This window comes from Heterodontus francisci, chromosome 13 (genome assembly GCF_036365525.1).
Source record: "Heterodontus francisci isolate sHetFra1 chromosome 13, sHetFra1.hap1, whole genome shotgun sequence".
NCBI lineage: Eukaryota > Metazoa > Chordata > Chondrichthyes > Heterodontiformes > Heterodontidae > Heterodontus > Heterodontus francisci.
In genome coordinates, this window is record NC_090383.1 from 72,396,032 (window position 1) to 72,410,039 (window position 14,008).

The following is a 14,008-nucleotide window of genomic DNA, read 5'->3' on the forward strand; positions in this document are numbered from 1 at the left end:
GAGTTCAACACATTTTCTTACAGTGACGTTAATAATTGTGAACATTTGCTACTGTTTTCAAATTACTGATAAAACTATTTCATTTAATCATTGCAAAATTGTTATTAATAACTGACATATTCCACCTGTCATATGGAATCTAGATATGGTTGTAATTAATCATGCTTTGACATCTGGTATGTATCTATCACCCAACACTTTGTTTACAAGAATGATATAACAGATGGAGATAAACGTCCTACATTCCAGTTATTTCTTGCTTCTCGCAATTCCCAAAATAATTCTAGCCCAGACTCCTACTGATCAGACTTATGAAGTTCACGTTGATGGGTAACCATGTCAAGTAAGAGCACACAGACTTATTCCCACTTCTACTCTCTACCCTAGAGGGTTATGGATGCTCAATTATTGAATATATTCAAGGCTGGGATAGATAGAGTTTTGATCTCTCAGGCAATCAGGGATATGGCAGTAGGCAGAAAAGTGGAGTTAAGGCAGAAGATCAGCCATGATTGTATTGAATGGTGCAGCAGACTCGAGGGTCTGGATAGTCTATTTTGTATGTTCTTATTGTTGTATCCACAGCATATTTTGTCATTGAGATGATGAATCAGCAATACAAAAACAAGTAATCAGCTGAAAAACAAACAATCTTGGATCATTCAAATTCCCTTCACATTTTACTTTAGATCTCAGACATCTTTTCTTCTCAGAGTTGGAGGAGCACAGGGTACTTGGAGGGCTGTAGGAGGTTACAGAGATAGGGAGGAACAGTGCAATGAACAGGAGAATTTTAAAATTGAGGCATTCTGGAATGGGAAACAATATAGGTGACTGGGACTTGGTGCCTGTTAAGAATATGATCAGCCGTTTTGAGAGATGAGCTTACATCATGAACAGTGGAACATTAGAATGGTTGGATCTACAGGTAAGAAAAGCATGTAGGATGGCTTCAGCAGCAGATGAGCTGAAGCAGAGGTTGAGACAGGTGACGTTATGGAGGTGGAAATAGGCAATCGATGTGATGGAGAGGATATGGGGTCAGATGTTCAGCTCAGGGTCAAATAGGATATTGAAGTTGCGAACAGTCTGTTTCAGCCTGAGACAGTTGTCAGTGAGGCTGATACAATCAGTGGCTCAGGAATAGAATTTCCAGCAAGAACTGAAGAACATTCGAGCATACGAACATATGAATTAGGAGTAGGAGTAGACCACTCGGCCCTTCGAGCCTGCTGTGCCATTCAATAAGTTCATGGCTGAACTGATTACTCCACATTTCCACCGACCACCAATAACCTTCCACCCCCTTGCTTATCAAGAATCTATCTACCTCTGCCTTAAAAGTATTCAAAGACTCTGCTTCCACCACCTTTTGAGGAAGAGAATTCCAAAGCCTCACGACCCTCTGAGAGAAATGATTTCTCCTCATCTCTGTCTTAAATGGGTGACCCCTTATCTTTAAACAGTGACCCCCTAGTTCTAGAATCTCCCACAAGGGGAAACATCCTTTCAACATCCACCCTGTCAAGGTCCTTCAAAATCTTATATGATTCAATCAAGTCGCCTCTTACTCTTCTAAATTCCAGCGGATACAAGCCTAGCCTGTTCAATCTTTCCTTGTTAGACAGCCTGCCCATTCCAGGTATTAGTCTAGTGCTTAGACATGGCTTAATTGGAGGAAATTTTGACTCATCCAGGACTAGATGTTTGACAAGCCGTTTGACAACACTGAGAGGTCAAGAGAGGTGATGGTGAGGTATTTGGAGTGTGTCATCAGCATACATGTGGAAGCTTATATGTTTTTGGATGATGTAGCTGAGGGGCAGCATATAGATGAGAAATAGGAGTAGAATAGATACTTGGGGCACTCCTGAGGTATTTGATGCAGGTGCGGAAAGAGATGACGTTTTCGGAGATACTCTGGCTATTATTTGAGAGTGGAACCAGGCAAGGGCATTTCCACTCAGTTGGACAACAAAGGAGAAATGTTGGAGGAGGATGGTGTGGTGATCCATGTCAAAGGCTACAGACAGGTCAAAAAGGATGAGGAGGGATAATGTACCACGGTCACAATGTGATAGCATTTGTGACCTTGATTATGAATGTTTCAGTGCTGTACCTGGGGCAAACCCCTGATTGGAGAGGTTCAAACATGGAGTTATAATAAAATAGGCACCGATATGTTAGCTGACATATGCAAGGACTTTGGAGAGGGAAGGGAGGTTGAAGGTGGGGCTGTAGTTCGCAAGAACAAAGGGGTCAAGGGTGCATTTTTTTTAATGAGGGGAGATTTGAAAGGAAAGGCATTAGAATATTTTATGATTTAATGGACAGGTATACCAGCATCCTTTCCCTGAGCATTTTTTATGTTGGGAAAATGTGGAGGCAAGGGAAAATTGAATCTTATCTCTATGTATGAACAAAAAACTGTTTGGAAATGCAAACACCGAAAATATAAATAACCAGGTCAGGAAAAGGCTCATACACTGATACGAGACTAGTTGCCAAGATACCACATACTACAGTAAAAGATAAAGATTGGCCTACCTCTTACAGTATAGTAAACATAGTTATTGTACAGATTCAAAAGCCGAAAAGATTAGCAGCAGGGTGAATACCTAAATAAATGGCCTCAGCAAACGTGCAACTACATGTTTCATGGTCTTCACTATTGAGGATACAAGTAACATCCCAGAATTAGCTGTAAGTCAGGAAATGGAAGGGAGGGAGGAACTCAGGAAAATTACAAACACCAGGAAAGTGGTACTGAACAAATTGTTGGAGCTGCGGGCTGACAAGTTCCCGGGGCCTGATGGACTTCATCTAGGGTCATAAAAGAAGTGGCTAGTGAGATAGTTGATGCGTTAGTTTTAATTTTCCAAAATTCCCTAGATTCAGGGAAGGTTCCACTAGACTGGAAAATAGTGAATGTGACTCCTTTATTCAAAAAGGGAGGGAGACAGAAAGCAGGAAACTACAGGCCAGTTAGCTTAGCATCTTTGGGAAAATGTTCGAAGCTATTATTGAAGATGTTATAGCAGGGCACTTAGAAAAATTGAAGGTAATCAGGCAGAGTCAACATGGTTTTATTAAAGGGAAATCATGTTTAACCAATTTATTGGAGTTCTTTGACGAGTTAGATGTGCTGTGGATAAAGGGGAACCGGTGGATGTACTGTACTTAGATTTCCAGACGGGAATTTGATAAGGTGCCACATCAAAGGTTATTGCAAAAAATAAAAGCTCATGGTGTAGGGGATAACATATTTGCATGGATAGATATTTGACTAGCTAACAGGAAACAGAGAGCGGGCATAAATGGGTAATTTTCTGGTTGGCAAGATGTAGCGAGCAGTGTGCCACGGGGATCTGTGCTGGGGCCTCAACTTTTTACAATTTATATAAATGACTTAGATGAAGGGATTGAAGGCATGGTTTCTAAATTTGCTGATGACACAACAATAGGTGGGAAAGTAGGTTGTGAAGAGGACATAAAGAGGCTACAAAGGGATATAGATAGGCTAAGTGAGTGCGCAAAAATTTGGCAAGTGGAGTATAATGTGGGAAAATGCAAAGTTGTCCATTTTGGCAGGAAGAATAAAAAAGTATATTATCTAAATAATGAGAGATTGCAGAGCTCTGAGACGGAGAGGGATCTGGGTGTCCTAGTGCATGAATTGCAAAAGGTTAGTGTGCAGGTACAGTAATTTGGAAAGCTAATAGAATGTTATTGATTATCGTGAGGGAATTGAATACAAAAGTAGGAAGGTTATGCTTCAGCTATACAGGGCATTGGTGAGACCACATCTGGAGAACTCTGTGTAGTATTGGTCTCCTTATTTAAGGAAGGATGTAAATGCATTGGAAGCAGTTCAAAGAAGATTTACTAGACTGATACCTGGAATGGGCAGGCTATCTTATGAGAAAAGATTGGATATGCTCGGATTGTATCCGCTGGAATTTAGAAGAATAAGAGGTGACTTGATTGAAACATATAAGATCCTGAGGGGTCTTGACAGGGTGGATGTTAAAAGAATGTTTCTCCTTGTGGGAGAATCTAGAATCAGGGGTCACTGTTTAAAAATAAAGGGTCGACCATTTAAGACAGAGATGATGAGAAATGTTTTCTTTCAGAGGGTCATGAGTCTTTGGAACTCTCTTCCTCAAATGGCGGTGGAAGCAGAGTCTTTGAATATGTTTAAGGCAGAGGTAGATAGATTCTTGATAATCAAGGGGGTAAAAGGTTATCGGGGTTAGGTGGTAATGTGGAGCAAGCAGTTCAGCCAAGAACTTATTGAATGGCAGAGCAGGCTCGAGGGGCCGAGTGGCCTACTCATGCTCCTAATTCGTATGTTTGTATGTACATTTTATGTTGTACATAGGCACAGCCCCAGGTTGGATAATCTGTTCCCAGCAAGGGCAGAGCATTCACACGTTAGTCAGGAGCCTCACAAGCACATGGACAGCCTGGAGGGCAGGAGCTTGTCACTCTAGGCCTGGGAACTGGGCTGTGTTGTTCTAGGAACATAGGAGCAGGAGTAGGCCATTCACCCCATCGAGCCTGCCCCGCCATTCAATAGGATCATGGCTGATCATCCACTTCAAAGCCTTTTTCCCACTCTATCCTCATATCCCTTTTTATAATTGGTATTTAGAAATCTGTCAATCTCTGCTTTAAACATAGTCAATGACTGAGCTTCCACAACCCTCTGAGGTAGAGAATTCCAAAGATTTAGAACCCTTTGAGGAAAGAAATTTCTCCTCATCTCTGTCCTAACTGGATTTCCCCTTATTTTGAAATTGTGTCCCCTGGTTCTTGACTCCCCAACTAGGGGAAACATCTTAGCTGCATCTACCTGGGAGGTCAGAGTATTCTCAGGGCCCACAGACATGCAGGCAGCCTGAAGTGTCAAAAGTGATCACTCTGGGCCTGGGAACCAGGTTGTATTATGTGCATCTCATTTTGTCATTTAATACAGTAGAACAGTTATATAAAACCTAATACTGTTATTATCCAATGTAAATGAAGCTTGTTATTATAAAATCCATTCAGGCTGGAAGAATGAGTGGACTAACAACCCTTTGTTGTGGCGTTAACCATGGGGAAATCTGCTAACAGAGGGGTCAATACCTGAGCAGAGGGCCTACATCTCTTGGAGTTTAGGGAGGGAAGATTGGGGCTATATCAAGAGGAACCAACCTGCTGGGAGATAATAAGGATTTTACTGGGGACATGGGCATCAAAGGTAAGAAGGGTGTGATTGAGCAGATTGGTAGTTACAGAAATATTGTGGTGAATTGAGGGCCAGAGGCGAGACAGTTAAGAGATATAAAATGCCATGAAGTGAATTGGGGGTACATTTTTCCCAGAGGCAGACACAGAAAGAAGTGAGTTAGGAAGGGAGATGTGAGTGGTGAGGGACATAAGTGGTCAGAGATGGCCTTCTCTGATTGAGTTGTACATGAAATGTACATAGGACATGTGAGATGGCAAGAACAAGGGGGTGACTGTGAATATGGATAGTCAAATTTATATGCAGGGAGAGGTTAAGGGAGGACAGGAGGGTCGCGTCCTCAGAGGACAGAGTGTTTGATGAGTTGAGATGGACTTTAAAATTGCTCCAGAAGCTGAGAGAGGAAAGCAGTGAAGATAACTTGGTGAGAGACTTGACGTGAGACTTGGGTGGGCAGTTCTTTCTTTTTCTTTCTTTTGGGCCTCCTTATCTCGAGAGACAATGGATACGCGCCTGGAGGTGGTCAGTGGTTTGTGAAGCAGCGCCTGGAGTGGCTATAAAGGCCAATTCTGGAGTGACAGGCTCTTCCACAGGTGCTGCAGAGAAATTTGTTTGTTGGGGCTGTTGCACAGTTGGCTCTCCCCTTGCGCCTCTGTCTTTTTTCCTGCCAACTACTAAGTCTCTTCGACTCGCCACAATTTAGCCCTGTCTTTATGGCTGCCCGCCAGCTCTGGCGAATGCTGGCAACTGACTCCCACGACTTGTGATCAATGTCACACGATTTCATGTCGCGTTTGCAGACGTCTTTATAACGGAGACATGGACGGCCGGTGGGTCTGATACCAGTGGCGAGCTCGCTGTACAATGTGTCTTTGGGGATCCTGCCATCTTCCATGCGGCTCACATGGCCAAGCCATCTCAAGCGCCGCTGACTCAGTAGTGTGTATAAGCTGGGGATGTTGGCCGCTTCAAGGACTTCTGTGTTGGAGATATAGTCCTGCCACCTGATGCCAAGTATTCTCCGAAGGCAGCGAAGATGGAATGAATTGAGACGTCGCTCTTGGCTGGCATACGTTGTCCAGGCCTCGCTGCCGTAGAGCAAGGTACTGAGGACACAGGCCTGATACACTCGGACTTTTGTGTTCCGTGTCAGTGCGCCATTTTCCCACACTCTCTTGGCCAGTCTGAACATAGCAGTGGAAGCCTTACCCATGCGCTTGTTGATTTCTGCATCTAGAGACAGGTTACTGGTGATAGTTGAGCCTAGGTAGGTGAACTCTTGAACCACTTCCAGAGCGTGGTCGCCAATATTGATGGATGGAGCGTTTCTGACATCCTGCCCCATGATGTTCGTTTTCTTGAGGCTGATGGTTAGGCCAAATTCATTGCAGGCAGACGCAAACCTGTCGATGAGACTCTGCAGGCATTCTTCAGTGTGAGATGTTAAAGCAGCATCGTCAGCAAAGAGGAGTTCTTTGATGAGGACTTTCCGTACTTTGGACTTCGCTCTTAGACGGGCAAGGTTGAACAACCTGCCCCCTGATCTTGTGTGGAGGAAAATTCCTTCTTCAGAGGATTTGAACGCATGTGAAAGCAGCAGGGAGAAGAAAATCCCAAAAAGTGTGGATGCGAGAACACAGCCCTGTTTCACACCACTCAGGATAGGAAAGGGCTCTGATGAGGAGCCACCATGTTGAATTGTGCCTTTCATATTGTCATGGAATGAGGTGATGATACTTAGTAGCTTTGGTGGACATCCGATCTTTTCTAGTAGTCTGAAGAGACCACGTCTACTGACGAGGTCAAAGGCTTTGGTGAGATCAATGAAAGCAATGTAGAGGGGCATCTGTTGTTCACGGCATTTCTCCTGTATCTGACGAAGGGAGAACAGCATGTCAATAGTCGATCTCTCTGCACGAAAGCCACACTGTGCCTCAGGGTAGACGCGCTCGGCCAGCTTCTGGAGCCTGTTCAGAGCGACTCGAGCAAAGACTTTCCCCACTATGCTGAGCAGGGAGATTCCACGGTAGTTGTTGCAGTCACCGCGGTCACCTTTGTTTTTATAGAGGGTGATGGTGTTGGCATCGCGCATGTCCTGGGGTACTGCTCCCTCGTCCCAGCACAGGCATAGCAGTTCATGTAGTGCTGAGAGTATAGCAGGCTTGGCACTCTTGATTATTTCAGGGGTAATGCTGTCCTTCCCAGGGGCTTTTCCGCTGGCTAGGGAATCAATGGCATCACTGAGTTCCGATTTGGTTGGCTGTATGTCCAGCTCATCCATGACTGGTAGAGGCTGGGCTGCATTGAGGGCAGTCTCAGTGACAGCATTCTCCCTGGAGTACAGTTCTAGGTAGTGCTCAACCCAGCGGTCCATCTGGGTGGGCAGTAAAGAAGGAGGATTTTAAGGAAAGGTGAAAGGGATGGAAAAAAGTGAGGTACTCAAAAACAAGTTGCTGCCAGAGTAGCGTAGACCAAGGTGTGACTTGGTGATAAAGGCCACATCATCACCATGGCAGGCTGGACAGGGCAGGTGGTATGATGGTGAACTATGACACAATAACTGTGCTATGTTGTATAAAGCAAGAAATGGCCATGATCAGTATTAATATATTATACAGAGACTAAGTCTTACTCATTTTATGTGAAACTCGCGCATTTTGATATATTAGATGTTTTTTCACTCTTGAAAACAAACGTGGGCTCATTTCAACGAGCTGAAATGGGTTAACAGTAAGCTTCACCTTTTTAAATTGCATCTCACTCCCTAATGTTTATGTGAATGGAATTGAACAAGTCAATGTAAGTGTTAAATATATTAGGCGGCGACTATGCAGGGACTGTTCATTGTTGAATGTATTTAGCTAATAACCGATAATATTTTGTTTGACGGTGAAGAACCTGGTCCCAGACCACAGAATAAATACTTCCAGTTACTGTCCATGTAACCCAATGGGGAAAATGAATGATGGTGAGTCCGGATGTCTAAACTGAATGCGGCGAATCAGGCCGCGACGGCGGGAGGGTGCGGGGAAAAGAAACGGCTATGGCGGGAGGGAGCTGGGTACTCTGGCGGTGGGGGGGTTGTGGGGTTTCCTTTCAAATCTTTTTTGTGACAAATTGAATAGCGCCATCTTTCATACTGGCAGCTGCTTGGTCGTCGCAGACATTGACGTTTCAACCAATGAGGCTGCATTTGCGCATGTGCCAGTAGTGCGCCACCTAGTGTTCCGCAACATGATTCCGGAAGTAGTTTAAGCGAGAACCTGCACATGAAGAGGAACGTTGAACGTTGCCCGGGAGTGGAAGGTTGAGTTGAGGATGTAATGGGGTAAGTGATGTGGAGGAGCCTGTGCTGCATACGTCAATGCTATGAGACTGGGTGGGGTTTGAGGGAGCTCTTTCAGGGAAACAGACAGAGGAAGGGGGAGGTTAAAAGGGTGGGGACCCTTATTGGGAGGAGTTCTTGGCATTCATGGTATTTAGTATGTTGTTGAACCTTTGGAAAGTTTATAATGTTCCTGCGTTCACTTAAAAAAAATTAAACAAAGGTGTGATAAAAGATACTGATGATTGATACAGCAGCAACGCACCAAGGTTCCTTAGATGGCACCTTCCAAACCTGCGACCTCTACCAACTAGAAGGACAAGGGCAGCAAATGCATTGGAACACCACCACCTACAAGTTCCCCTCCAAGTCACACACCGTCCTGATTTGGAACTGTATCGCTGTTCTTTCACAGTCGCTGGGTCAAAATCCTGGAACTCCCTTCTGGACAGCATTGTGGGTGTCCCGATCACACATGGACTGCAGCGGTTCAAGAAGGCAGCTCACCACCACCTTCTCAAGGGCAATTAGGGATACGCAATAGCCAGTGACGTCCACATCCCATGAGTGAATTAAAAAAAACTCTATTGTATTTCTTATATAGAATATAAATTATTCTGCAGGTGTTAAATAAATTGCATCGAACACAAATATACCATTTGGTGCAACAGATGTTTATGCTGCACAAGAATGCCTCCCACTCTTCTAACCCAATCATCATATCCTATTTTCCTCTCGTGTTTATTTAGCTTCCTCTTAAGTGCATCAAGGCTATTCACTTTGACTACATCTTGTGGTAGTGTGTTCCACTCTCTGGTTAAAGAGATTTTTTTCTGAGTTCCCTTTTGGATTTATTAGTGATTTATATTTATGGTCCCTAGTTTTGGTGCCTCCTGCAAGTGTTTGCTGCAGTTCTCTTCCAGGACCAGACACATTTCTGTAATACTGTACATTTTTTTTTTCTGGAATGCCTGATCACAGCCAGTGGTAATCTGGCTGGGTGGAAGTAATTGTACCAAGAAAAACATACAAGTAGTTTATCTACATCAATCCCATTGAATCCATCGGTTGTTCTAAACACCTTGATTATTACTCCTCAACCTTCTAAACTCAAGGGAAGCCAAGTTTATGCAATCTGCCCTCAAAACGTAATGTTTCAAGCCCTGGTAGAACTCTGGTGAATCTTTGCTGTTAACTCTTTAAGACCTGCATATCTTTCCTGTGGTTCAGTGCCCAAAACTAAATGTTGTGCTGTAGATGGGGTCGGACCAATGAAGCATCACTTGGGAATTCCATCCCCCTTGAGGTAAAGGCCAAGATTCCTTTATCCTTTTTGCTTACGCCTGTACCTGCACACTGGCGTTTAGTTATTTGTGTACATGGATACCGAAATCCCTTTGATCTCCTAGTCTCACTATTAAGAAAATATTATTTGTGTTTCTTTTATCCAGAGTGAATAAACTCACACTTCCCCACTTGAAATTCCGTCAACTACAGTTTTGCCCGCTTACTTGGCCTATCCGTCTTCCTTTGTAACACTTTCCTGCTCCCATCCACACAACATACTATGGCTCCTAATTTAGTATCAGTCTTGGATAAAGAGCTCTCTATTTCTTCATCCAAATTATTAATACACATGGTGAAAATCTGAGGTGCCAGTATAGATAGCTGGTGGACACCACATATAAATTGACTGGTCTGTAGTTACCTAGTTTGTTCCTTCCCCACTCCTTTCTAAAATAATGGAGTGATATTTTAAGTTTACCAATCCAAAGGCAGAATTCCTGAATCTATAGTGCTTTGGAAAATTATGACTAATGCATCTACGATATTCTCACCCATCTCGTTCATTGTCCTGGGGTGAAGAGATTTGTCTACCTCAAGTCCCACTATTCTCCCCACTACTACTTTGTTTACTTGTAATAAGTTCAGTAAGTTTCTCCCTTTGAATTTTTTTAGGTTCTTTTGTACTGCTGGTATTTTGTCCTCTTACTCCATTGGGATGTTTTTATTGTGTTAAAGGCCCTAGATAAATGGATGTGCTTGTTGTGGTCCCTCAGACTTTGTTTTAAATAGCAACCCTTTCATATTCTAAAGAACAGATGCTAACCACCACCTTGAGCATTTCTGACCAGTTCTGATAAAGGGTCACTGACCTGCAACGTTAACTCTGCTTCTCTCTCCACAGACGCTGCCAGACCTGCTGAGCATTTCTTGTTTTTATATACCTTGAACACTTGCTTCTGCTCTCCATATCTTTCACTTACCTGTCCATACTGCTGTCCTGTTGTCTTGTATTGGTATTTTCTGGTAAGTTACTGTTATCATTGATTAGGACACTTCTGCTGTAATCCCTGATTTACACTTTGTTTTGTAAGGAATTATGGTATGGAAGTGAGTATTTGCATTTGATGTAAATCCATTTCATAAATGGATGATTTCTTGGAGGGGGCATCAAATGAAGCTTTATGGGTAGAGTTTAGGAATAAAAAAGGGACAGCCACATTGCTAGGTGTTTATTATAGACCCCCAGATAGTCAGCGGGAAATTGAGGAGCAAATATGTGCGCAATTTGCAGAGGTGTGTAAAAATAATAGGGTAATTATATTAGGTGATTTCAACTTTCCCAACATTAATTGGGATAGTCATCGTGTTAAGGGCTTAGATGGAGTGGAGTTCTTAAAATGTATACAGGAGAACTTTTTAGCTCAATATGTGGAGGATCCAACAAGGGAGGGTGCAGTGCTGGACCTAATTCTGGGGAATGAAGCCGGACAGGTGGTTGATGTGTTGGTGGGGGAGAATTTTGGTGATAGCGACCACAACATGGTACAATTTAAGCTTGTTATGGAGAAGGAAGTAGACAAGTTGCAAAAAAAGGTTTTGGATTGGGGGAGAGCGAATTTTAGTAAAATAAGGCAGGATCTGGCCAAGTTAGATTGGAAAGAGTTACTTGTCGGGAAATCTACAGAAGAGCAGTGGGGGGCATTCAAAAAGGAAATGGGGAGGGTACAGGCCCAACATCTTCCCTCAATGGGAAGAGGATAACCAGGGAAAGAGTAGGACCCATTAGGGACCAAGGGGGAAATTTGTGGGTGGAGCCAGAGGACATTGGTAGGGTGTTGAACGAATACTTCACATCTGTCTTCACCCAAGAGAAAGAGGATGTAGATATGGAACTTAGAGAGAGAGACTGTGAGGTTCTTGAGCAAATTGCCAGAGAGAGTGACAAGGTATTGGAGGTTTTGGAAGGCTTAAAAGTGGACAAATCTCCAGGTCCGGATGATTTGTGTCCCAGCATGCTGTGGGAGGCGAGGGTGGAGATTGCAGGGGGTCTGACCCTAATTTTTAATTCCTCTCTGGCCACCGGGGAGGTGCCAGAGGACTGGAGAACAGCTAATGTGGTCCCACTATTTAAGAAAGGTTGTAGAGATAAGCCAGGGAACTACAGACCAGTGAGTCTCACGTCAGTGGTGGGGAAACTATTGGAGAAAATTCTGAAGGAGAGAATCTATCACCACTTGGAGAGGCAAAATTTGATTAGGAATAGTCAGCATGGCTTTGTCAGAGGGAGGTCATGCCTAACAAATTTGTTTGAATTTTTTGAGCATGTGACCAGGTGTGTAGATGAGGGTCGTGCAGTTGATGTAGTTTACATGGATTTCAGCAAAGCCTTTGACAAGGTCCCACATGGGAGACTTATCAAGAAAGCAACTGCACATGGGATACAAGGTAACTTGATAAGGTGGATTCAAAATTGGCTTAGCTGTAGGAGACAGAGAGTGATGACAGACGGCTGTTTTAGTGACTGTAAGCCAGTGTCCAAATGCGCACCATAGGGATCTGTGCTGGGTCCCCTATTGTTTGTCATTTATATAAACGACGTAGATGACAATGTGGGGGGTAGGATCAGTAAGTTCGCGGATGACACAAAGATTGGCCGAGTGGTTAACGGTGAGGTGGAGTGTCTTCAGTTACAGGAAGATATAGACGGGATGGTCAAATGGGCAGAAAAGTGGCAGATGGAATTTAAGGCTGAAAAGTGTGAGGTGATACACTTCGGAAGGAGTAATGTGACACGGAAGTATTCAATGAATGGCCTGACACTGGGAAGTTCCGAAGAACAAAGGGACCTTGGCGTGTTTGTCCATAGATCTCTGAAGGCAGAAGGGCAGGTTAATAGGGTGGTGAAAAAGGCATATGGGACACTTGCCTTTATCAATCGAGGCATAGATTACAAAAGCAGGGAGGTCATGTTGGAGTTGTATAGAACTTTGGTAAGGCCACAGCTGGAGTACTGTGTGCAATTCTGGTCGCCACATTATAAGAAGGATGTGATTGCATTGGAGGGGGTGCAGAGGCGATTCACCAGGATGTTGCCTGGGATGGAACATTTAAGCTATGAAGAGAGGTTGGATAGGCTTGGGTTGTTTTCGCTGGAGCAGAGAAGACTGAGGGGTGACCTGATCGAGGTGTACAAGATTATGAGGGGCATGGACAGGGTGGATAGGGAGCAGCTGTTGCCCTTAGTTGAAGGCTCAGTTACGAGGGGTCACAAGTTTAAGGTGAGGGGTGGGAGGTTTAAGGGGGATTTGAGGAAGAACTTTTTTTACCCAGAGGGTGGTGACGGTCTGGAATGCCCTGCCTGGGAGGGTAGTAGAGGCAGGTTGCCTCACATCCTTTAAAAAATACCTGGATGAGCACTTGGCATATCATAACATTCAAGGCTATGGGCAAAGTGCTGGCAAATGGGATTAGGTAGACAGGTCAGGTGTTTTAATGCATCGGTGCAGACTAGATGGGCCGAAGGGCTTCTTCTGCACTGTATTATTCTGTGATAAATCTTGCTTTGACTTGCCTCCATTTCATCCTTGATTGCCCCACTAATGTACAAGCAGTTGTCTAACCACAACATAGTATCTGGCAGTTATACTCTCGCTGAGAATTGGTGTTCAAGTGAAAAATGAGGGGGAAAGAGAGCAATACTAAGAGTCACCATTGCAGATTCAAAACTTTCTCGTCCCTGGTTATTGAAAACACAAAGCAAGGAAATGCTTCGTAGCTATTCAGACATACACATGAGCTGTTACCCCAGTCGGGGTCCGAGATATCTAGTACCACCATTCGAAATAAGCATGTTTATATTTTTTTTTTATTTTGGAGCTTCCCGCATTTAGCACTAAGCCACAGAATTTGTAGTAATATAGCTGTACTTATTCTACCACCAGAGGGAGCAGTTTTTTTAATGTTCATTTGGGAATCCAGTGATTCTTATACTACCAAACAAACATATTAACATTTAACAAGTTTCAGTGGTATGGCTGCAAAAAGTTATTCTGTTCTTCTCTTTCAATCTGTTCTATTAATTCACCTTCCAAGAGTCAAATATCCAGAAACTGAGTGGAATTTTGTGAAATTTTGCTTCACAATTTGCACACCGTTCTTAGCTG

At 43.6% G+C, this 14,008-nt stretch overlaps 1 protein-coding gene across 3 annotated transcripts in view; it reads left to right on the forward strand.

Annotated features, from left to right (window-relative positions):
- The first annotated feature begins 8,472 nt into the window (after positions 1-8,472).
- taf1a (TATA box binding protein (TBP)-associated factor, RNA polymerase I, A) overlaps positions 8,473-14,008 on the forward strand; it is a 31,984-nt gene continuing 26,448 nt past the window's right edge. For 2 of the 3 annotated variants that reach the window (XR_010976301.1, XM_068045816.1), the window contains exon 1: positions 8,473-8,561. The gene's annotated coding sequence lies outside the window, so the exon portion shown is untranslated. Of the gene's footprint in view, positions 8,562-10,746; positions 10,869-14,008 lie in introns of all 3 variants that reach the window. The other variant, XM_068045817.1, reaches the window with a different exon arrangement.